The sequence below is a fragment of the Aegilops tauschii genome, chromosome 2 (genome assembly GCF_002575655.3).
Source record: "Aegilops tauschii subsp. strangulata cultivar AL8/78 chromosome 2, Aet v6.0, whole genome shotgun sequence".
Classification (NCBI taxonomy): Eukaryota; Viridiplantae; Streptophyta; class Magnoliopsida; order Poales; family Poaceae; genus Aegilops; species Aegilops tauschii.
This window is the reverse complement of record NC_053036.3, coordinates 114,533,115-114,555,875: the sequence shown is the minus strand read 5'-3', so window position 1 is coordinate 114,555,875 and position 22,761 is coordinate 114,533,115. Positions and strand designations below refer to the sequence as shown.

At 56.1% G+C, this 22,761-nt stretch overlaps 1 pseudogene; it reads right to left on the bottom strand.

Annotated features, from left to right (window-relative positions):
* Positions 1-1,768: 1,768 nt before the first annotated feature.
* LOC109731968 (uncharacterized) lies at positions 1,769-21,843 on the bottom strand (annotated as a pseudogene).
* Between the last annotated feature and the right edge of the window lie 918 nt (positions 21,844-22,761).

The following is a 22,761-nucleotide window of genomic DNA, read 5'->3' as shown; positions in this document are numbered from 1 at the left end:
GTATTCGGGAAAGGGAACCCGCCTTGCAATGCCAAAGACAATCTGCGCGTCGGACACCTCGTCATTGAGCCTGGTTCTCAGGGGCTACTGAGGGAGTCCTGGACTAAGGGGTCCTCGGGCGTCCGGCCTGTTGGACATGGGCCGGACTGATGGGCTGTGAAGATACGAAGACCGAAGACTCTCACCCGTGTCCGGATTGGGACTCTCCTTGGCGTGGAAGGCAAGCTTCGCGATCAAATATAAAGATTCCTTTTCTCTGGAACCGACTTTGTACAACCCTAGGCCTCTCTGGTGTCTATATAAACCGGAGGGCTTAATCCGGCAGATACACAACCATAGTCATATAGGCTAGACTTCTAGGGTTTTAGCCATTACGATCTCGTGGTAGATCAACTCTTGTAATACTCATATTCATCAAGATCAATCAAGCAGGAAGTAGGGTATTACCTCCATAGAGAGGGCCCAAACCTGGGTAAACATTGTGTCCCCTGTCTCCTGTTACCATCGACCTTAGACGCATAGTTCTGGACCCCCTACCCGAGATCCGCCGGTTTTGACACCGACAGGAGGACAACCGAATTAATCCTCCCTTGCGGTCTTTTGGGGGATCGGTTAGAAATGGCCTAAGACTGCAAACTAGACAAGCTTGCAAAAGCATCTCACATTATGGTACAAACGGAGTAGATGACAATGAAATTTGATATTTGTGAAGCTGCTTATTTCAATGTTTTTTTCATGAAGTTGCTTGTTTCATTCATTTAAATATCAATTATATTTCACAAACAACAATTTCTTAAAATGAGTGAAATTAGTTTTTGAAATGAGTGAAACCAATTTTCTAATCATTGATTTTTTAAATGAGTGAAATCATTCTTTTCTAAATGAGTCAAATCAGTTTTCATATACATGAAGCATATTTCGTTTTTTCTAATTGATTCAAGAGTATGTGAAACTTGTTATTTAAAAAACATGGAACTGGTTATCTATTTAAAATTAGTTTTTTGAAATTTAGTGAAATTATATTCTTTAATTGAGTGAAATCATACTTTTGAAATATGATATTTGTGAATCCGCTCACTTTAGTGTTTGAACTGGTATTCTTAACATATTTCAGGATCAAGTATAATTCACAAATATTAGTTTTACACATTGAAAATAAATCTACATTTCCAATCATAAGAACACTCAACATATAACAAACTACTCCACTTTATATACAGACATGTGTATTGTAATATCTGGCAGCCCAATTGCCCGGGACAGTCAATTAATTTATTTACAGAGATATACCACATGGTAATGCTAGAACATTTGAGTTAGTAACTAAACCGTCTCACCTGAATGAATATTTGAACCACTTGAGGTATCTGGCATCTCCAGGTGTCACGGTCTACATGCCTTTGAGCGCATCCAAGTACTCAAGCTTGTGTAGGCTAAAGCTGAACAATTCGAGTTCGAGTAGCATTACAATGGCTAAAAATGTATTTTATGATTTTATTAACCAGACCTTTTGTTCTTCACCAACTCTCAAAAGGATGCTAGGAAATGAACTTCTATGGTTTTGCATGATGATGGAACGAAGTTACCAAGAGCATCAAGTGATAAGCATACACTCTTACATTCTACCCCTGAGCTTGTCCCCTGCACTTTCAATACTTAGCTTCATATCTTGATGCTGTCGACATAGTATGAAATGCTACTTCTTGTTACATTTTACACCTTTTTTTTAAATTATGCTAGTATGTCCAGAGCAATGTCGTCAAGAAGCTCAGTCCACAGATCCATCTTCGCTCTCCAAATTACTTTGTAAGGGTTTGAATGCTGCCAGAAGAACATCAACCCTGTTCGCCAAGAACCCTGCGGCACCAACAAAGAGCTCAGTTTGAGTCAGCTCTAAGCTGTCACCACCAACACCATACTTCAGTGCAACAGCCCCCGCAACCATTACAATCGGCAATATCAACCATGGCCTTCTTACACCACTGAAATTCACAGTGGGCTCTGAACTGCCCGCTTTTGAAGGAGAACTAATTGTCGGCAACCCGTCCACAAATATTTGGAGTAGCAGTAGATACAAGAACCCTCCAATCCAGCCGAGGAGGAATGAGTAGGCAGATCCATCATTCGAAGCCAGAGTGAAGGCAGAGAAACCTGTTATAATAATAGATATGTCGTAAGGCAACAAGGATTGCTTGAGATCAGCGTACTCCCTCAGTCCATCCTCCTTCAATTCCATAATGCTTGAGATTGTCCTTGCTGATGATAAGTTCCCGTCTTGAAGATCAGAAATGCTAATTCCTGATAGGTCAGTGACAGCAATAGGCCTTGCTTCCACTACTGAAGCTCCATCCTCAGCAAGCAGCGCCCCGAGCTTGCTTGTCGGGTGGTTGGTGCGACATATGCCAACGGATGGCTTATCATTGTGGGTGCCAATACGACGTCGCCGGTGCCTGGAAACGGGATGAGGCGAAGACATGCACGTCGGCGGATCTTACCCAGGTTCGGGGCTCTTCGAGGAGATAACACCCCTAGTCCTGCTCTGCGGGGTCTCCGCATGATCACTAGATCGGTGAAAGTAGCTACAATCGCTCCTAGAGCTGTTAGGTTCAAGGGAGAAGAAGAACAAGGCTAGCTCTCTCTTCTCTCTATCTATGGTGTGTGTGCTATGCTTAGAAGACAACCCTTTGCATGGGTGCCCCGGGGGGTTTATATAGGCCTACCCCCCCGGGGGTACAATGGTAATCCGGCTGGGCACTGGTCCCAGCCGTCAGTGTCTACGCTCGCCGGCTTCTCCGCCGGCTGTTGGGTCCCGCCGACTGGTGGGTCCCGCCGGCTGCCGGCTTCTTGGTCGACAGGCCGGCCCCACCGCCTAGGGTCTTGTCGGCGGCTGCTTACTGTAGCCTCGCCTCTGATGACGAGGGCTTTGTCGAGGTGAGCGTGGCTACAGTGGGCCGCCTCGGGGGCTCTCACTGTAGCCTTACCTCGTCTTGTCTCCTTAATGGGGCTCCTGCTTCGAGGAAGGGAGTAGCCGGCTTCTGGGGGCCGGCTACGCCCTTGGCCGACTGGGAAAGGCCGGGCCGCCTTCACGCCTCTCTCTGGCTGAAGAGGCCCGCCGCCCGTGGGCCGTACGGGAGTCTGTCGTGGATGACGTTGAGGCTAGCATCGCTACAGTGCCGAGCCGCATGGGAAGCGGCCGTCCCGTACGGCCTCCTGTAGCCATGCCCGCCTCGGGCTTCGGGGGTAGTGGGCCGCACTGTGGCCACACCCCGTCTTGTCACCGTTATGTGGGAGTAGCTTTGGTGGTTGTGGTCTCGGCCGGCTTCTTGGAGTCGGCGCTCTTTGAAGCCGGCTTCTTGGAGTCGGCCACCCCGCAGTTGTCTTGGGGATGGAGGTCGCTTGAGGCTGGGCCGCCTTCCGTGAGTCGGCTTCAGAGGTAGCTAGCCAGGGAAGGGGGTCCAATGCATGGAGCGTTGGGAGGCCCAAAGGCCTGATAATTTTTCCCAAGAACCAGGGGTAGTTGGTTAGGCTACCCGTGGCCATTTACTCCGACAGTAGTCCCCGAAGCTGATTGGGCTTCGAGGTTGAGTAGGAGTTGAGAAGCTCGATCAGCTTCCCATCTTAGCAAGCCGGCAGCTGGGAGCCGGCCTTGGTTAGGTGTGCCGCCTGGGTCGAAATCTTCCGAAGTCGGAGGGCGGGAGCGCGCCAGTGCGTGCACCGGGCCGCGGGCCGGCCACTGGCCGTCTGCGAACCACGTGGCCCTTCTTGGCCGGAAAGCCTGCCAGCCCACGCGCGTGACGGGATGTCGCCGCAGGGAGGGGGCCCGCCACGTCCGCGCCCTGGCCCAGGCGCGGATTGTCTACATCCCGAAACCGCCCGCACGTCTCGTGCGGCAGTTTCGGCTCGCATTTATGCGCAATAATCACGAGGCGTGGGGGGAGTGGGTGCAGTTAATCCCACGTCTCCCCGCACGTTCGGCTTCCCCGGTCCTGCCTCGGGAAGCTATAAGTAGGGGGAGGTGGAGGGCGGCAGGCCCTCGCACGCTCCTCCTACCTCCACCATCTTCTTCGCTCGCCGGTTCTTGCGACAGCGCCTCGCCGCCGCGCTCTTCCACTATGCATTCCTCCGCCGCCGTGCTTGTTTTCGCCATGCCTCCCGCCACGGAGCAGTATGGCGGGGATTGGGATGGCTCCAACGTCCACGACGACCACGTCGAGTTCCTCCGCAACACGCGGCGGCTGCCAAGCGCGGACAAGGTGGAGGTCCGCCTCGCGCCGGAGAAGGAAATCACGCCGGAGCCGCAGGAGGGCGAGCGGGTGGTCTTCCGCTCGCACTTCTTGCGCGGCATCGGCCTTCCAGCGAGCGTCTTCTTCCGCTCCTGGCTCGGATTCTATCAGCTCCAGCCGCACCACCTCACCCCGAATGCGGTGGTGCTGCTGTCGGCCTTCGTCACCCTGTGCGAGGGCTACCTCGGCGTCCTCCCCACCCTCGAGCTCTGGGGGGAGTTCTTCCAGTCCAAGCTGGGCACGCGCATGCAGGGCGTGCCGGCTCAGACTGGCGCCTTCATCGCGTCGCGGAGGTCGGTCGCCGACAACCCCTTCCCCGTCATCCCGCTGATCCAATCGGTGAAGAAATGGCAGAAGTCGTACTTCTACGTGCGATACATCGCCCCACGGGGCGACTACATCAACTTGCCGGCTTACGTAGCCGGCCCACCGGCGGGCAGGCGGCCCCAGTGGTCCTTCCGGGCCGTGACTCTGACGCCGGCCGGGTCCGCAGCCGTCGCCCAAGTGCGTGTGTTGACCCAGTCGGAGGGCTTGACGGGGGCTGACCTTCTGGCCGCCTTCGTCCCGCGCCGGGTTCTTCCGCTCCAGAGCCGTCCTCATCTGATCTATCAGATGAGCGGCCAGCTCGATCCGAGCCGGATGTGCACCAAGGACATGCCGCACGAGGAGGTCTCCTATATGGTGAACTACCTTGCGAACTGCAAGCTCTCCGAAGAGTGGCAGTTCGGCAAGGAGCCATACAGCCGAGCCAATCCACCGCCCACGGTATGCTCTCCCTATGTCTTCTTCTTCTCTTAACTTCGTCACCGAGTTCCTCTTGGCCGACTCTAACTTAGTCGGCTTGTTTTTTGACAGAGTCCTCTTCTCCGGCCGGCCGACGAGTCAGACACGGAGCGTCGATTCGTCCCCGACCGGACGGAACACGATCTGGAGGACCCCGACCTGGGGGCAGCCGGCATGGACGACAACATCGAGCCGGGTGGCGGCCAAGCCGGCGGCGAAGCAGGCGGCTCCGGGCTCGGAGTCACCTTCGACGACTGGCCGGACGACGACGAAGCCGAAGTCGCCCCGCGCCGCCAGCCGGCTTCTGGGCGCAGCGCGGGCTCCTCCGCTGCACCGCCTGCTCGGGGCGGAGGGCAGAAGCGTCGCGCCGCCCAGGGTCTGTTCGGCAGTCGGACGAAAAAACCCAGGGGCGGGGCGGCCGTCACCAGGCGTGTCACACCCAAGATGCGACCCTATCCTAAAGGAACACGAAGGTCCCACCAAGGATAGAAGCGCATCTTGAAGACGCTTTTGCAAGGTGGATATCATTACATCAACATTACATAATATTTGGGGATACATACAAGGCATACCAATGCCGCAAGAATACATCAATACATCATACAAGAGATCATCATCCGACTACGGATGAAACATAAACAGAAACTCAAACGACATCCACCCTGCTAGCCCAGGCTGCCGACCTGGAACCTATCCCCTGATCGAAGAAGAAGCAGAAGAAGAACTCCAAGCAAGCGAACATCGCTCTCGCGTCAAGAACATCGCATAACCTGAACCTGCAACTGGTGGTGTAGTAAACTGTGAGCCACGAGGACTCAGCAATCCCATTACCATGGGTATCAAGACTAGCAAAGCTTAAAGGGAAAGGAAGGGGTAAAAGTGGTGAGGTTGCAGCAGCGACTAAGCATGTATGGTGGCTAACTTACGCAAATGAGAGCGAGAAGAGAAGCAAAGGAACGGTCGTGAACTAGCAATGATCAAGAAGTGATCCTGAACTCCCACTTACGTCAAACATAACCCAGAAACCGTGTTCGCTTCCCGGACTCCGCCGAGAAGAGACCATCACGGCTACACACGCGGTTGATGCATTTTAATTAAGGTCAAGTGTCAAGTTATCAACAACCGGATATTAACAAATTCCCATCTGCCACATAACCGCGGGCACGGCTTCCGAAAGATAATACCCTGCAGGGGTGTCCCAACTTAGCCCATGATAAGCACTCACGGTCAATGAAGGATATTCCTTCTCCCGGGAAGACCCGATCAGTCTCGGAATCCTGGTTACAAGACATTTCGACAATGGTAAAACAGAACCAGCAAAGCCGCCCGAATGTGCCGACAAATCCTGATAGGAGCTGCACATATCTCGTTCTCAGGGCACACCGGATTGTCCAAGCTTCCGATAGGCCAGCCCAGAGTTTCCCCTGGTGGCCACCGGCGACTGACAGGTTGGACCAACACTCGGAGGAGCACTGGCCCGGGGGGGGGGGTAAATAAAGATGACCCTCGAGAGCGCGACTCCCAAGGGAAAAGAAATAGGCTGAGCAAATGGTAAAACCAAGGTTGGGCCTTGCTGGAAGAGTTTTATTCAAAGCGAACTGTCAAGGGGGTCCCATAAAGCACCCAACCGTGTAAGGAACGCAAAATCCGGGAACATAACACCGGTATAACAGTAACTAGGGCGGCGAGAGTGGAACAAAACACCAGGCATAAGGCCGAGCCTTCCACCCTTTACCAAATATATAGATGCATTAATAACATAAGAGATATTGTGATATCCCAACATAAACATAATCCAACATGGAGCAATCTTCATCTTCACCTGCAACTAGCAACGCTATAAGAAAGGGCTGAGCAGAGCGGTAACATAGCCAAACAACGGTTTGCTAGGAAGGGTGACAAAGGTTAGAGGTTCATGGCAATTTGGGAGGCTTGAGGAACAAGTGAATAGGTGGCGCAGCAAAGCGATAGAACGAAGCAACTAGCATAGCAATGATAGTAATGAGATCCAAGGTGACGGTCATCTTGCCTGAAATCCCGCTAGGAAGAAGAACGAATCCATGAAGAAGAGGAAGCCACGAAGACGAATGAATCCTCACGATCGCAACGACACGGGAACTATCGAGAAGAGGCACACAACAAGGTAAACGCACCACACATGAACAAGACATGAAGCACAACCAAGAATGATGCAAGACAAGGCTATATGAAGCTACTCGTGCCAAGAGATGATGCATACAAGAACAACACATCAAAGCAAGTTTAAATGAGGCCGGAAACAACATATAACAATTCCGACAAGTCCTCATATGCAAATTTCGAAATTGGTCCAGAACTGAACAAGCATTAAGTTGAAGTTGTTAAACAGCAAGTTAAAGAGCACCATGATAATCGACACGAAATTCTAGTCAAGTTACATATAAAGTTCATTAGATTCGGAGCTACGGTCTAAAAGATATGAGCAAAACAAGTTAAACATGGCATTGATGCAAAATGCATACAAACATCAAGCAAACACCTCAAAACAAGGATGCAACATGATAATATGAGACTACATGCAAAACTAAGCAAGTTTCATATAGAGCATGATCAAAACGGAGCAACGGTGCAACACATACACTCCAAACAAGACATAGCAACAATCTGGTCAAAACAGCAACTAGGCATATAGCAAGCATCAAAACAATATGCTAAAGCAACCCAACATGAAATCAAAAGGCATGGGCATGATGTACAGGTAAAGCACAACAAAACATGAACACTGTGCTATCTCCATAAATCACTATAACATGCTCAAAAGGACATGGCAAGATTGCAAATAATAACAGGTTCACAGACTTAGCAGAATTACTGGACATGGCAGAAATAACATCAGGTAGCAATGTTCAGAGCACGAGATCAACATGCTACAGGAAATTAACATGGAAAAACAAAGCATGGCATGAATTTACTCAAAGCATATAACAAAAGTCCCTTACTGACCATAAGCCAAAAAGGACGAGAAGATATGATGGCAAGGATGTAAACATAGCAAGTTTCGTTATCAGGTTTCAGACTTAGCAGAAAACAGAGCATGGCAGAAATAATAATATGAAGGCCTCTTTGTGAGCTTGATGCACTCACTACAGAGCAATGCATGACAAAACAAGCACACCTACAGAAAGATGACATGTTTATGAAGCTAACCATGGCAAGAACAATAGCATAGCATGTATGGATCAACTACAATAAGCTTGGCAAAAATGAATATCATGTTAAGAATCTGCCAGAAATATATTATAGCAAAAGTAGAGCAAGATTGAGTCATGCTATGTCACTCCATAAATGCAAACAATTGCAGGCATGGATCAATTACAACAATAGCTACAAAACATCCTTACTGAACATCTCCAAAATATGCACGGATATCTCTGTAGCATCAAGTTTACATGGTAACAAAATTACAGCAGACAAGGACTTGGAGAAATCACTAAGTCTCTGAAATCAGAAATATTACGGGGCCTACTTTGCATGCTTGTGCTAGTCACCACAGGGATCACAAAAATACATGGACTAAACCACTGAAAAGATGGCATGGCATACTACAAGACACATGTAGAGCTCATGCTCAAAAGATGCACAGAATAAATGATACAAAAATGATAAATCTCCAAGTTCTGATAAGAACCAGAGATTAACAGCAACTAGCACTCTTGCAACGATGATTAGGGTATCAAGATGGACTCAAATGAACAAGGTGCAATTGAACAAAATGAAGAGCATCACGAGACGAACAATTTGACATATTACATGCACAAAACGGAGCAATATGCATGGAGTTATGGCATGGCAAACAAGGCAACATGAGATAAAATCCTGGGACTTAGAAGAATTTGGACCTCGCAGGAAAAACTGGACGGAGGGGTTTCGGGACGGCGCGGTACGGCTCGGGGACGACGTTTGGATGACGGGATTCCGGGACGGCGGCATCTAGATTGCTGCACAGGAGGCCCGAGGCCACGGCGGCGGCCGGACGGAGCTTCGGCTCCGGCGAGGGGTGGTGGAGGTTGGCGCGGGCGGATCCGGTCGAGGGCTCGCCGGATCTGACGAGGAACGGGGCGGAGCGGCGGGAACGGCGGAGGAGCAGAGCGGGGCGCTCCGGCCGCGGCCGGACTCGACGGGCCCGGGGCGCGGGGCTCCGCCGGTGACGAGAGCGAGCGACGGCGGGGCGGACGGAGGCGAGGCGCCTCGGGCGCGGGGCGGTAGGAGACGAGGAGGCGGCGGCGAACGGGCGGCGAGGGAGCTCGGGAGGCGCGCCGGCGGTGCACGCCGGTGAGGAGGCGCGGAGGCGGGGAAAACACGGGAGCCGGGCGGCGGCGGCGCTCGTTCGGGCGAGCGGGCTCGGGCGCGGGCCCCCATGGGCTTCACGGGTCTGGCCCGGGCCTGGGCGGGCCGCGGCGGTTGGGGTGCGGGAGGGAGACGTGGCGCACGGGGAGTGGCCACGGGCGGCGTCTCCGCTGACTTGGCGGCGGCGCTAGGTGGTGGCTGGCGGCGGGGGCAGCGCCAAGTGGCGGAGGAGGAGCGGGCCGGCGCGGAAATTGAGGGGAAGGTGGGAGGTGGCGGCGGCTGATGATTGGGGGTGCGGGTTTCGAGGAGGAGGGAGGAGAAGGCCAAAAATGGCAAGGGGGGGCTGCTATATATAGCAGTTTGCTAGGGTTTGGGGAGTTTGAGGGGGTTTCGGAGTCTCCGATCGCGATCCGACGGATCCGATCGAGAGAGGGGGTTAGGCAGGCTAGGTGGACTGCAGGGGGGCTGTGCAGAAGGGCCAAGAGCTGTAGGAGAGAAGAGGGAGAGGCCCGGCAACAATTTCCAGAGACCGAAAACGTCCGACGAAGGTACCGGCAACGGTACCGCTATGAGTTCAACGATTGGGCTAACAAACGGACTCGGAACGCGACGAAATTTGACGGGCGGTCTGTCGGTGTTATACCAAGGCCACTCGGCAAATACCGCCCCATTCCGAGAACGTTTAATACCCGCACGCGAAAAGAGACAAAAGGGGGCGCCGAGTGACATAGGAGTGCCGGATTGCAAAACGGACAACAGGAAAAATGCTCGGATGCATGAGACGAACACGTATGCAAATGCAATGCACATGATGACATGATATGAAATGCAGATGATGACATGGCAAACTGCAACACGCAAGCAAATGACATGGCAACGACGGCGAATAACTGGCAGACACCTGGCGCATCGAATCCGGGGCGTTACAAGGCGGGAGGAGGCGGCCGCGAAGGCGGCTCGCTTCCGCAAGGCGGTGAAGCAACCGCAGACCGTGTTGGCGTAAGTTCGCTTTCTTTCATATACTCTTTTTCTTTCTTTTCTTTGGTGGTTTCTGAACCCTTGTCTCTTTCATCAAATGATCAGAGCTCCAGTGTCGCTTGAGCGGGCGGCTGCTGCCTCCGTCGTCGAGTCGCCGAGGGGGTCTGGGAGCACCACCCACCGTGTGGACCCCCGGGCCGATCTTCAGGAGGCGATAGAACGGAACGCGTGGGAGGCGCGGGCGGAACGGGAGGCGCGAGAGGCGGAGGCACAAAAGGCGGCCGCCGCTCAGGCGGCGCTGGAGGAGGAGGCGGCGAAGGTGCTCGCCGATGCCGCTGCCAGGGCCGAAGCGGAGGCTGCAGCTGCGGGGGAGGTCTTGATGGTCACCCCCCTGCGCGTTGCGGCGCCGGGTTCCATGGAGCCCTCGCCAGAAGGAGCCAGCGGTGACCAGCCAGGGCTGGGAAGAGACGACGACGTCATCATCCTGGAGAGGGCGCCGGTGCTGACCCCGCCGACTGGGGTGGCTCAAGGCGGCCGGCCTGATCAGCCGCCTACACAGTCGGCGGGGGGCGAGCCGGCCGTGAGGACTGAGATGGCGGTCCGGACACCGCCGCGTTGGCGCGCGGGGAAGGCCGCGTCGGAGCCACAGAAGGCCGCGTCGGAGCCACAGCCGGCCGTGGGCTCCAGCTCGTCGGCCCAGGATGCGGAGGCGGCCAGCGCAACCTCAGGGTGGACGCCAGGCGGAGGGACGGCCGTGATGAATGTGGCTGCCCAGGACGTCCAGACCCAGCTCCAGGGCCAAGCCGCGGCGCTGAGGCAGTTCACCGATGAGTTTCTCGCGACACGGGCGGCCATCCGGGTTAGTCTTCCCATCTAGCTTCTCTTGATCTTGATTTCTTCCATGGGGGCGCGTCAGCGCACCTGGGTTTAGTCCCCGAGTTCCGAGTCGGCTGCTGAGCAGGCGGCTTGGAACTTCTTGGAGGATTTGTCTTTGCTATTCTTGTTCTTACTCCGATCTTCTGCCTATTTTGCAGGACTAACACAATCTTCGTGCGGCCGCCTTCAACTCCCAGGCTCGGGAGCTGACCCAGAAGACCGCCGATCTTACTGAGAGCCGAGGTACGTGCTTGCTTCTTTGTCTCATGTGGGGGCGCGTCAGCGCACCCATTGGGTGTAGTCCCCGAGATTCGGGCTGACTGCTGAGCAGTCGGGTCGGATCTTCCTTGACGACTTCTTCTTACTGTTCTTTCTTCTTCTGCCGTCTTTGCAGCGGCCAACGCCAGTCTGAGGGCACAGCTGGGGGAGTCCCAGACTGCCCTTCGTGCCAAGGATGCCGAGATCGCCGCCTTGGTGCGGGAACGCGACCGCTTGGCCAAGAAGTTGGCCGACCAGGAGGAAGGCCACAAGGCGGCTGTGAAGGTTGTGCAGGACCGCGAAGCCACTCTCCAGGCCGAGTACGAGACGGAGGCGGCAGGCTGGGCTGAGGCCAGGCAGACTCTGATCTCTGGCTATGGCCAGATCAAAGATCTGGTTGACGGTAAGCCGCCTACCTCTTCGTCCTTTCTTGCCATCTGCCACTTTGGCTTGTTTTCTGATTTTGGTGTTCTTTTCTTCCTTTCTTCTTCTTTCTTGCGCAGAGTATTTCCCTGGCTATTCTACTGCCGCCAACCAGACCATCGAGGCCCGTCGTCAAGCGCGAAGGCAGGCTGGCTTTGAAATCTCGCCAACCGCCGGCCGCTCGCTGGAGGAATAGCTTCTGGCGATCCAGGCCCGCATCCAGCTGGCTCACCGACCGCTCCGCCGGCTTCAGCGAGCCGGGGCGCAAGTCTTGACCGCCCTCTGGCCAGGCCAAGTGGTTCCTCGCACCCCCAGTCGGCCTGCCGACTGGCTGGAGGTGGCAGTCGGCCGCTTCGAAGCTTGGAAGGCCTCGGCGGCTCGCTCCGGTGCCAGGCGGGCGCTGGAGTTCGTCAAGGCCTGGTATCCCGGCCTGAGCCTGGACCAGCTGGCTACCTGGCGGCAGCAAGCCGACACGGAGCTGGAGCCGGCACGGCCGGCCATCATCCGGCGGGCTTCGGCAATCGCCGACTACACCGACACCAGCCTCTTCACCCCCGACGTGGACGACAACGGTGTCGCCTAGCCGGAGGAGTGGTTCGGTCTGAACCCGGCGGACGGCGAAGACTCGGCGGAGGAGATCGACTCCAGCGACGAGGGTGAAGAAGAGGAGGAGGAGGAGGGTGAAGACGCCGAGCCGGCTGGTGGAGCAGCCGGCCAGCCTCAGCCTGACCGCACCTCCAGCACCACGTCGCGCGCGAGTGCGTCGCCTGCCGTAGGTGGTGATCAAGCCGAGACCCGCTAGGCGGCCACCCCTTCGGCCGGCGAGGCCGCCTTCACCGACCAGCTCGGCCTCCGCGTCGCGCCTTAGTCTGCTATCTTTTGTTTTCCTGTCTAGTTACTTTTGGAACAATGTTTGGTTAAGTCTGCACAATTCCACCCACTGGGTGTATTCGAACTTATGTCTGTTGCCAACCCGTTGGGGGCTTTATGTGTATATATAACTTATGCATGCATTTGGCCTTTCCATGTACTTTGCTTTTTATCCTACCGCTGTTTCCTTTGCCGCCCTCCCTTGGATGCTGCCTCCCCAGTCCAACAGTTGCTCCGCAATCTGTACTGGAGGAGTGCTTGGCCGATTGGGGGGCGGAAGTACTTTAGCTTTGCTGGACTAAAGCTAAGTTTTTAGGAAGCCAGCCAGCCGGCTGTTTTTGACAGCCGGAAGGCATGTTTGGAGGCCGTCTCTTTGCTATATAGGTTCGTTGTTCCTTAGCCATTTTTCATGTGGGATGACAGCCTCGGCACCGTACACGAGGAAGAATGGAGTGAAGCCGGTTGACTTGTTGGGTGTAGTGCGCAGACTCCAAAGGACAGCCGTCAGCTCATCGAGCCAGCAGCCGGCCGATCGTTCCAGTGGTACAACTAGTCGACGCTTGATGCCGGAGAGGATGAGTCCATTTGCTCGCTCGACCTGGCTGTTTGACTGTGGGTGGGCAACGGACGCTAGGTCCAGTCGGATGCCCTGCGTCGCGCAGAAACGTGCCAGTGCTCCCTTGGCGAAGTTCATGCCGTTGTCGGTGATGATGCTGTGCGGTACGCCGTACCGAGTGGTGATGTCGGTGATGAATGTCACGGCAGTCGGCCCGTTCAGCTTCTTAATCGGCTTTGCTTCGATCCACTTGGTGAACTTGTCCACCGCGACCAGTAGATGTGTCAAGCCGCCGCGGGCTGTCTTGAAAGGGCCCACCATGTCCAGTCCCCAGACGGCAAAAGGCCAAGTGAGGGGAATGGTCTTGAGTGCAGAAGCCAGCAGGTGTTGCTTGGAACTAAAAACTTGACATCCTCTGCAGCTCTTGACTATTTCTTTAGCATCCTCCAAGTGATCTTGAGGCTGCGTGGTGGACGCATTCGCCTTGCTGGATGTCTTTGAGGATCGCCACTCCTTTTTCTGGCTCGACACAACGCTGGAAGACTCCAGTGATGCTGCGCTTCACAAGCTCTCTGTTGATTATTGTGTATGCTGCGGCTCGTCGTTGCACTAGTCTTGCTGAGATCTCATCAGCCGGCAGCTCTCTGCTGACTAGGAACTTGAGGATGGGCTGGGCCCATGACGGAGCTGTGACTTCTTCTTCTGTTAATGTAGCCACCATGACTCGGGTGGGTGGGCTGGGTGGCGTGGAATTGGAGTCGGCCACCGCTTCTTGTGTCGTTGCAGTCCCCGGGCCGACTGCTTCTTGTGTCGTTGCAGTCCCCGGGCCGGGTTCTGAAGTCCCCGGGCCGGGTGCGACTACGGCAGTCGTCGGGCCCGTTGTTGAAGTCCCCGTGCCGCCTGCAGGGTTTCTCCAGTCGGATCCGGCTATGTCTGGTGCAGGCTGTACGAAGATGGAATCCGACTCTGGAGACGGCTTGATGGACGGCTTGAGGAGGCGCTGGAGGGAGACGCCAGTCGGTATGGCTTGTCGGGTGGAGCCGATCCGTGCTAGGGCGTCTGCTTGGTCGTTGTCGGCCCTTGGCACGTGAAGGAACTCGCAGCCCTCGAAGTATTCGCTGATCTGCTGGACGAGGAATCGATAGCTCGCCATGTTCGCGTCCTTGGCATCCCAGTCGCCAGACGATTGCTGGACCACCAAGTCTGAGTCGCCGTAGCACAGGATCCGGCGTATGCCGAGTTCTTTGGCTAGCCGGAGCCCATGTACGAGCGCCTCGTACTCGGCCACGTTGTTGGAGGCGGCGAAGTGGATCTGCAGCGTGTACTTGAGCTTGTCGCCTTTGGGAGAGGTGAGGACGATGCCGGCTCCCAAACCGGTGCGCATTTTGGACCCGTCAAAGTGCATCCGCCAATGGGTAGAGTCGGGAGCCGGCAGTAGGTACTGGGTCTCGGCCCAGTCAACGAGGAAGTCGGCCAATGCTTGCGACTTGATGGCGGTGCGGGGTTCATAGAAGATTGTGTAGGGTGCCAATGCAATGGCCCATTTGGCCACCCGGCCGGATGCATCCCGGCTGCCTATGATCTCGGCGAGCGGAGCAGTGCACGCGACCGTGATGGGTGCTCTTGGAAGTAGGGCTTCAGTCTCTTGGCAGCGAAGTACACCCCATAGCACATCTTCTGGTAGTGCGGGTAGTTTTGCTTAGAGCTGGATAGCACTTCGCTGAGATAGTACACCGGCCTCTGGACTAGCTGGGCTCGGCCTTCCTCCGGGCGCTGGACCACAACAACAGTGCTGACGACTCGGCTAGTCGCGGCGATGTAGAGGAGCATGGGCTCCTTTTCAGTCGGCGCAGCCAGGACAGGCAGAGTGGTCAGCATTTTCTTCAACTCATGGAAGGCTTGGTCGGCTTGATCATTCCACTCGAAGTGAGTGGACTTCTTCATGAGTCTGTATAGGGGGAGAGCCTTCTCTCCTAGTCGGCTGATAAAACGATTCAGGGAGGCTAAACAGCCAGTGAACTTCTGCACATCTCGCAGCTTGGTGGGAATCTCCATCCTCTCGATGGCCTTGATCTTGACGGGGTTGCATTCGATGCCGCGCTCGGAGACCAGGAAGCCCAACAGCTGGCCGGCTGGCACTCCGAACACGCACTTCTCAGGATTGAGCTTGATTCGGAATCGGCGCAAGTTGGCGAGTGTTTCTTTCAGGTCTTCCAGCAAGGTACCGCGCTTCTCTGTCTTCACCACAATGTCGTCTACATAGACATGGGCATTTCTGCCGAGTTGTTTCAAGAGGCATTTCTGCATGCAACGCTGAAAAGTGGCACCGGCATTTCTCAAGCCGAATGTCATTGTCAGGTAGCAGAAAGCTCCAAAGGGTGTGATGAAGGCAGTCTTCAGGCGGTCTGCCGGGTCCAACTTGATCTGATGGTACCCTGAGTATGCATCCAAAAAACTTAACAGCTCGTATCCGGCTGTGGAGTCTATTACTTGGTCAATCCGCGGCAGAGCAAACGGATCCTTTGGGCAGGCCTTGTTCAAACTGGTGTAGTGTATACACATACGCCACTTGTTATTCTTCTTCAGAACCAGAACTGGGTTGGCTAGCCATTCTGGGAAGAATACTTCCATGATAAAGCCAGCGGCAAGGAGCCGGGCTATCTCTTCTCCCACAATTCTTCGCTTCTCTTCGGACAGTCGGCGGAGGGGTTGCTTGACCGGCTTCGCATCAGCTCGGACATGTAATTTGTGCTCGGCGAAATCCTTCGGGACACCCGGCATGTCCTTTGGGGACCATGCAAAGATGTCTCGATTCTCACGGAGGAAATCGACGAGCTCGCCTTCCTATTTACTGTCCAAGTTCGCTCCAATGACAGCGAACCTCTCCAGGTTCTCCGGGTCCAGAGGTATCTTCTTTGTCTCTTTGGCAGGCTGGAAGGAGCCCTGCACATCACCATCTTTGGGGTTGGGGGACAGGGCCGGCTGCTTGCCGGCCATGGCCACAACCCGTTCCAACATCTTCTTCTCTTCTGCCACCACGAGGGACTCGGCCAGCCGGCTACTGGCCATGGCGCACTCGATGGACTTCTTGTAGTCGCCGGCTACCGTGATGATCCCCTTCGAGCTCGGCATCTTCATCTTCAGGTAGGCGTAGTGGGGCACAGCCATGAACTTGGCCAAAGCAGGTCGGCCAAGCAGTGCATGATAGGGGCTCTCCAAATCCACTACCTCGAACCATATTGCTTCCCGACGGAAATGATCTTTGTCTCCGAAGAGAACATCCATTTTGATCTTGCCGATTGGAGAGCAAGACAGGCCGGGGACAATACCATGGAAGACGGTGCGGCTCGGCATGAGCTGCTTTGCTTTGATGTTCAGCTTCTCCATGGTATCGCGGTACAATATGTTGATACTGCTTCCGCCGTCTATCAGGACGCGGGAAAATCTGGCTGCTCGCCTCTCCGTCGCGAGGGTGACATCCAAGACCATTGCATAGGAGCCAGGCGAAGGCATCACGTCTGGGTGGTCGGCCTGGCTCGAGCTGATCGGCTTCTCTGACCAGTGCATGAACTCGGGGGTGCTGGAGGTAATTGCATTCACTTCTTGATGTTGTCGGCGTCGGCTGCGCTTGTCGTCGGCTTGACTGGTGAAGACGACGTAGGCGGCATGCTCTTCAGGGAATTCGTCTTGGATGGCGCCGACTGCCGGCCGAGCCGCCGGCTGCTGGGGGGCTGGAGGCGGCGGGCCGGGAGGCGGAGGCGGCAGCATCCCCTCGCCCTTGGTGATGCGGGTGAGCCAATGGCATTTCCGGGTTGTGTGGTTGGACGGCTTCGCGCCGCTGTGGAATTTGCAGGGGGCATCAAGAGCCTGCTCGTAGGAGAAAGCTGGCTGCCAAGGCGGCCGACCACCCTTCTTCTTGGGAGCGGGCCGTTCTTCGGGCTGCTCATCTTCAACGGTGGCCACTTGCCGACTGGAGGAAGTCGGCATGGGGCCCTTGCGCTTGTGGTCATTCTGGTAGGGGCGCCGATTAGGGTCGCCAGCCGGCGTCTTGGGAGCCGGAGCAATCATCTTCCCCGAGGCGTCTACTCGCAGCTCGGTCTTCATTGAGGAGTCGGCTGTGGCGTACTTGTCAGCGATGACCAGTAACTCGTCGAGGGTAGCCGGCTCGTCGCAGAGGAGTCGGTGCTTGAGGAGGGTGCCCTCTCGGCACCCGGCGGTGAAGTACTCGATGGCCTGGACCTCATGCACCCCCTCGCAGGAGTTGCGGAGCTCGGCCCACCGCGTGAGGTAGTCGCGGGTCGACTCGTTGGGCCCTTGGACGCAGAGGGAGAGCTGGCGAGGCTTGGGAGGCCGCTTGTAGGTGCTAGTGAAGTTGCGGACGAAGACTTCTGTGAAGTCCAGCCAACTGTTGATGCTGTAGGGCTTGAGGCTGTTGAGCCATGTGCGCGCCGTGCCCTGCAGCATGAGGGGGACATACTTCACGGCGACGCGTCGATTGCCGTTGGCTATGCTGACGGCTGTGGAGTAGTCGATGAGCCATCTTCCGGCTTCACTGAGCCGTTGTACTTGGGCGTGTCTCTGGGGAGCGAGAACCCTTTGGGGAAGGGCTCGTCGCGGATGCGGGGGCCAAAGCATGGCGGGCCGACATCGTCTTCTTCTTCTAACGCCAAGGATCGAGCAAGGCGGTCGATCCTGTGGCGGGCGTCGTTCTCGCCGACTCCTTCTCGGCGGCCGAGTCGGTCGCCAAGAGTCGGGTGTGTGATAGGCGGCGGAGTGAGGCGTCTTTCTCTTCGAGGCGGAGGAGGGGGCAGATTTCCTTGGTGCTCTACTGCTCGAGGGCGGCCCTCCGCATCGCGCTCGATGGTGATGCGAGTCCGGCTGCGGCTGGCAGCCGGCTCCTTGTCTTTCTTCTGGCGTGCGCCGCTCGCAGTCGGCGAGCGGGACGTCGCGGCGTGCTCCCGGCGCGGGGGATGGCTATCAGCACGGGCGCCGGCTTCGTGCCGTTCTGCAGCCGCGTCGATCAGCTGCTGGATCTGTCTTGTCATGTAGGGGAGCTCGTCGGCTCCCAGCCCATTGAGCTCTTCTACGGCCGCCTGGGCGGCTCGCAAATTCTCGAGCGGGGTGGCGTAGACGGGGCGATATGCCCCCAGCATGCTGGCGACGGCCGCACCGCGCTTCTGGACGAAGCCGGCTCGGCTCGCGCTGGTGAGCCTCGGTGAGGCGTCTCATGGAGGCTATCTTCTGGCCCTCCGCGATGAGGGCGAGGCGGCGTGCCTCCAAGGTCTTGGCGTCGGCATCGGCCGGGATGGGGACGGAGAGGTCGTGCATTGCGGCTTGCAGGGCGTCGTGGGCGTTCTCGCCCGAGTTGGCGACGTGGCTGATGACCAGCACTTCGGTGACAGCACTGCTGCCGCTGTCGGCTCGTGGGAGGGGGTCGTCGAAGACCACCACGTCGGAGGGGTAGGCGTCAAGCGATGCGGTGTCGGAGTCGACAACCATCGGGTCGGTGGAGCCGACCGACTCCACATCTGCAGCAGGCTCGCTGGAGACGTGAAGCTGGTCGAGGAGGCTGACGAGGCGGCTCTCGGGGTAGTCCGTGCTTGCGTCGGATGCAGGCTCGTCGGAGATGCGAGTCTCGCCGAGCAGATCGGCGAGGCGTCTTGCTGCGCAGGCGTCGCCGACGCCTTGCAGCGCGTCGAGGCAAACGCCATCGGGCGCAGCAGGCTGGCTGCGCTCGCGGGGGAGGAAGAGGGTTCCCGTCCAGAACAGGTCTCCGGACGATGGTGCACCTGGCCCCACGGTGGGCGCCAAATGTCGGGTGGTTGGTGCGACATATGCCAATGGATGGCTTATCATTGTGGGTGCCAATAAGACGTTGCCGGTGCCTGGAAACGGGATGAGGCGAAGACATGCACGCCGGCGGATCTTACCCAGGTTCGGGGCTCTCCGAGGAGATAACACCCCTAGTCCTGCTCTGCGGGGTCTCCGCATGATCACTAGATCGGTGAAAGTAGCTACAATCGCTCCTAGAGCTGTTAGGTTCAAGGGAGAAGAAGAACAAGGCTAGCTCTCTCTTCTCTCTATCTATGGTGTGTGTGCTATGCTTAGAAGCCAACCCTTTGCATGGGTGCCCCGGGGGGTTTATATAGGCCTACCCCCCTGGGGGTACAATATTAATACGGCTGGGCACTGGTCCCAGCCGTCAGTGTCTACGCTTGCCGACTTCTCCGCCGGCTGTTGGGTCCCGCCGACTGGTGGGTCCCGCCGGCTGCCGGCTTCTTGGTCGACAGGCCGGCCCCACCGCCTAGGGTCTTGTCGGCGGCTGCTTACTGTAGCCTTGCCTCTGATGACGAGGGCTTTGTCGAGGTGAGCGTGGCTACAGTGGGCCGCCTCGGGGGCTCCTGCTTCAAGGAAGGGAGTAGCCGGCTTCTGGGGGCCGGCTACGCCCTTGGCCGACTGGGAAAGGCCGGGCCGCCTTCACGCCTCTCTCTGGCTGAAGTGGCCCGCTGCCCGTGGGCCGTACGGGAGTCTGTCGTGGATGACGTTGAGGCTAGCATGGCTACAGTGCCGAGCCGCATGGGAAGCGGCCGTCCCGTACGGCCTCCTGTAGCCATGCCCGCCTCGGGCTTCGGGGGTAGTGGGCCGCACTGTGGCCACACCCCGTCTTGTCACCGTTATGTGGGAGTAGCTTTGGTGGTTGTGGTCTCGGTCGGCTTCTTGGAGTCGGCGCTCTTTGAAGCCGGCTTCTTGGAGTCGGCCACCCCGCGGTTGTCTTGGGGATGGAGCTCGCTTGAGGCTGGGCCGCCTTCCGTGACTCGGCTTCAGAGGTAGCCGGCCAGGGAAGGGGGTCCAATGCTTGGAGCGTTGGGAGGCCCAAAGGCCTGATAATTTTTCCCAAGAACCAGGGGTAGTTGGTTAGGCTACCCGTGGCCATTTACTCCGACATTGCTAAACGCGTACTATAAATCGCTGAACTTGAGCTCAAGTGTTCCCTGAAGATCTTCATTTGTATTCCTTGCTCCATGGATCACTTTCAAATTTAAACCATCTAATCTCCATAAACCAAGATTCAACGTCCAACCATGTGTCTCATTGACAGTTTGACACCTTTGAGCGGTGGAACATTGTCGCCGATTGGCGGCGGGCGGCGAACAGATCGCCACGGTGTCCGGCACCGTCGTGACAAGTCATCTTGAGCCGAACACCAGATCTATTGGCTCCATGCCTCAATTGTCTTACGCTGAATGAAACAGCATCAAGGAGTAGCCGATACAACAACCTGAGTGCTCGTCCCTCAGTGAGATGCGTCCTTGGTCGCTGCCGGCGTTTGTCAAAAAGTCGAAAGATGAACAAATAAAAATCCACCCTACACGATGGCTCCGCTTCCTCCCGCTCCACTCCCACCAGCGCCGCCGCTGTGCTCCCTGGCTGTCACGAGCGCCCTAGCTGTCTCCTCAGCCCCTGCTGAGGGAGTCCTGGACTAGGGGGTCCTCGGTTGTCCGGGATATTTGATATGGGCCAGACTGATGGGCCGTGTAGATACAAGGCGGAAGCCCTTCCCCCGTGTCTGGGTAGGACTCTCCTATGCGTGGACGGCAAGATTGGTCTCCGGATATGTAATTTCCATCCTCTACAAACTGACTTTGTGCAACCCTAGACCCCTCCGGTGTGTATATAAACCGGAGGGTTTAGTCCATAGAGGCTATCAGAATTCACATAGGCTATACAGCCAGGGTTTAGCCATTACGATCTCAAGGTAGATCAACTCTTGTAACCCCTATACTCCTCAAAGACAATCAAGCAGGACATAGGGTTTTACCTCCATTAAGAGGGCCCAAACCTGGGTAAACATCGTGTCCCCTTTGTCCCTTGTTACCTTCGATCCTTAGACACACAGTTCGGGACCCCCTACCCAAGATCGGCCGGTTTTGACACCGACATTGGTGCTTTCATTGAGAGTACCACTGTGTCATCGGTAGAAGGTTCGATTGCTCGTTTGATCATCGACAACGATGCTGTGTCTGGGGAAACCTTCCTCCCTGGACAACTTTTCGTGTTTGGTGGCTTCGCTCAGCGTGCCAATTCAACTAGTCGCCTTGAACAGATCGACAGCTACACTCCTGCTCACCAGAACAGGCTGGGAAGCCTGAACTATATCGCCGATATCCGAGGAGACTTGATCTTCAGCGGGTTCTCGGCCTCGACCGCCGTTCCTCACCCACATGAAGGAAGCCTGTCAAATCCACCACGAGGCTCCGTTCAAGGATCAACTATCGTTCCTACCCTGGCCTTAGATCCAGAGCGGACCACCTTGTCCGAACGCGGGAGTATGAACCCCACCGGACCCTCTCCTACTACGGAGCTCCCTGTCGGAGACCCAGAGGCGAACATATTATCGACAGACCTGGAATCAAATAGGGTTCTCCTTGTTGTCAGGAAGCCGAATTCACCTCTGGATGTTAACTCCAAACTCTTGAGGTCTGCGTCCATTGGGCACGGCCGAGCGGCATTCACCAGGCCCAGCTCCGCAGATCCTCAGCCACCAGTCCAGTTTTCACTTCTAAGCGAAGCTCTGGACTTAATGCGATCTCTCGCCATCAGAGAAGTGTCGCTTCTGAACTACGCCGAGCCCGAACTAGGGGCTGAGTGCGGGGAATTTTGCGTCCCACCCACCACACACTTGGTAGCCATTGTCGAGGACTTAACCGACATGCTAGACTATGCCTCCGAAGACATCGACGGTATGGACGATGATGACAGAGCCGACCCAGGCTAAAACCCGCCTATCACCGGGTGTTGGAGGGCCACCTCTACATACGACATGTATATGGTGGATACACCCAAAGAGGACGACGACGGCATGCAAGACCCGATTGAGAACAAGCCCGTCGAAGCACCACCAAAGCGCCGACATCAGCGGCGCCACTCACGATCGCGTCGGGAAAAGGACAGTAATAGTGGAACCGGAGACAATAACACCCCGGACAACGCCAAAGACTCCGGCCGCCCCGTCGAGCCTGCTCTCGAGCAGGTGAGTGGGAAGAAAGACAAGTCAACCTAGACGAACCTGTCGATCGCGAGGATTCGGAGGATAGTAACTATCTACCGGTCTCCGAGGAGGATGTTAGCCTCGGTAACGAGGATTTCATCATACCAGAGGAACCCCTCGAACAAGATAGCTTCAAGCGGCAGCTCATCTCCACCGTGAGGAGCCTGAAAAAGAAACGACAACAGCTTCAAGCCGAACATGATACGCTCAATGACAGATGGACCAAGGTCCTGGCTGCCGAAGAATACGGCCTTGAGCGTCCAGCAAAGAGCTATCCAAAACAAAGGCTACTACCACAATTTGACAACGAGGCCCTTGAGCCAATACCGTCAAGATATAATCATGTTGACGAACCGGAC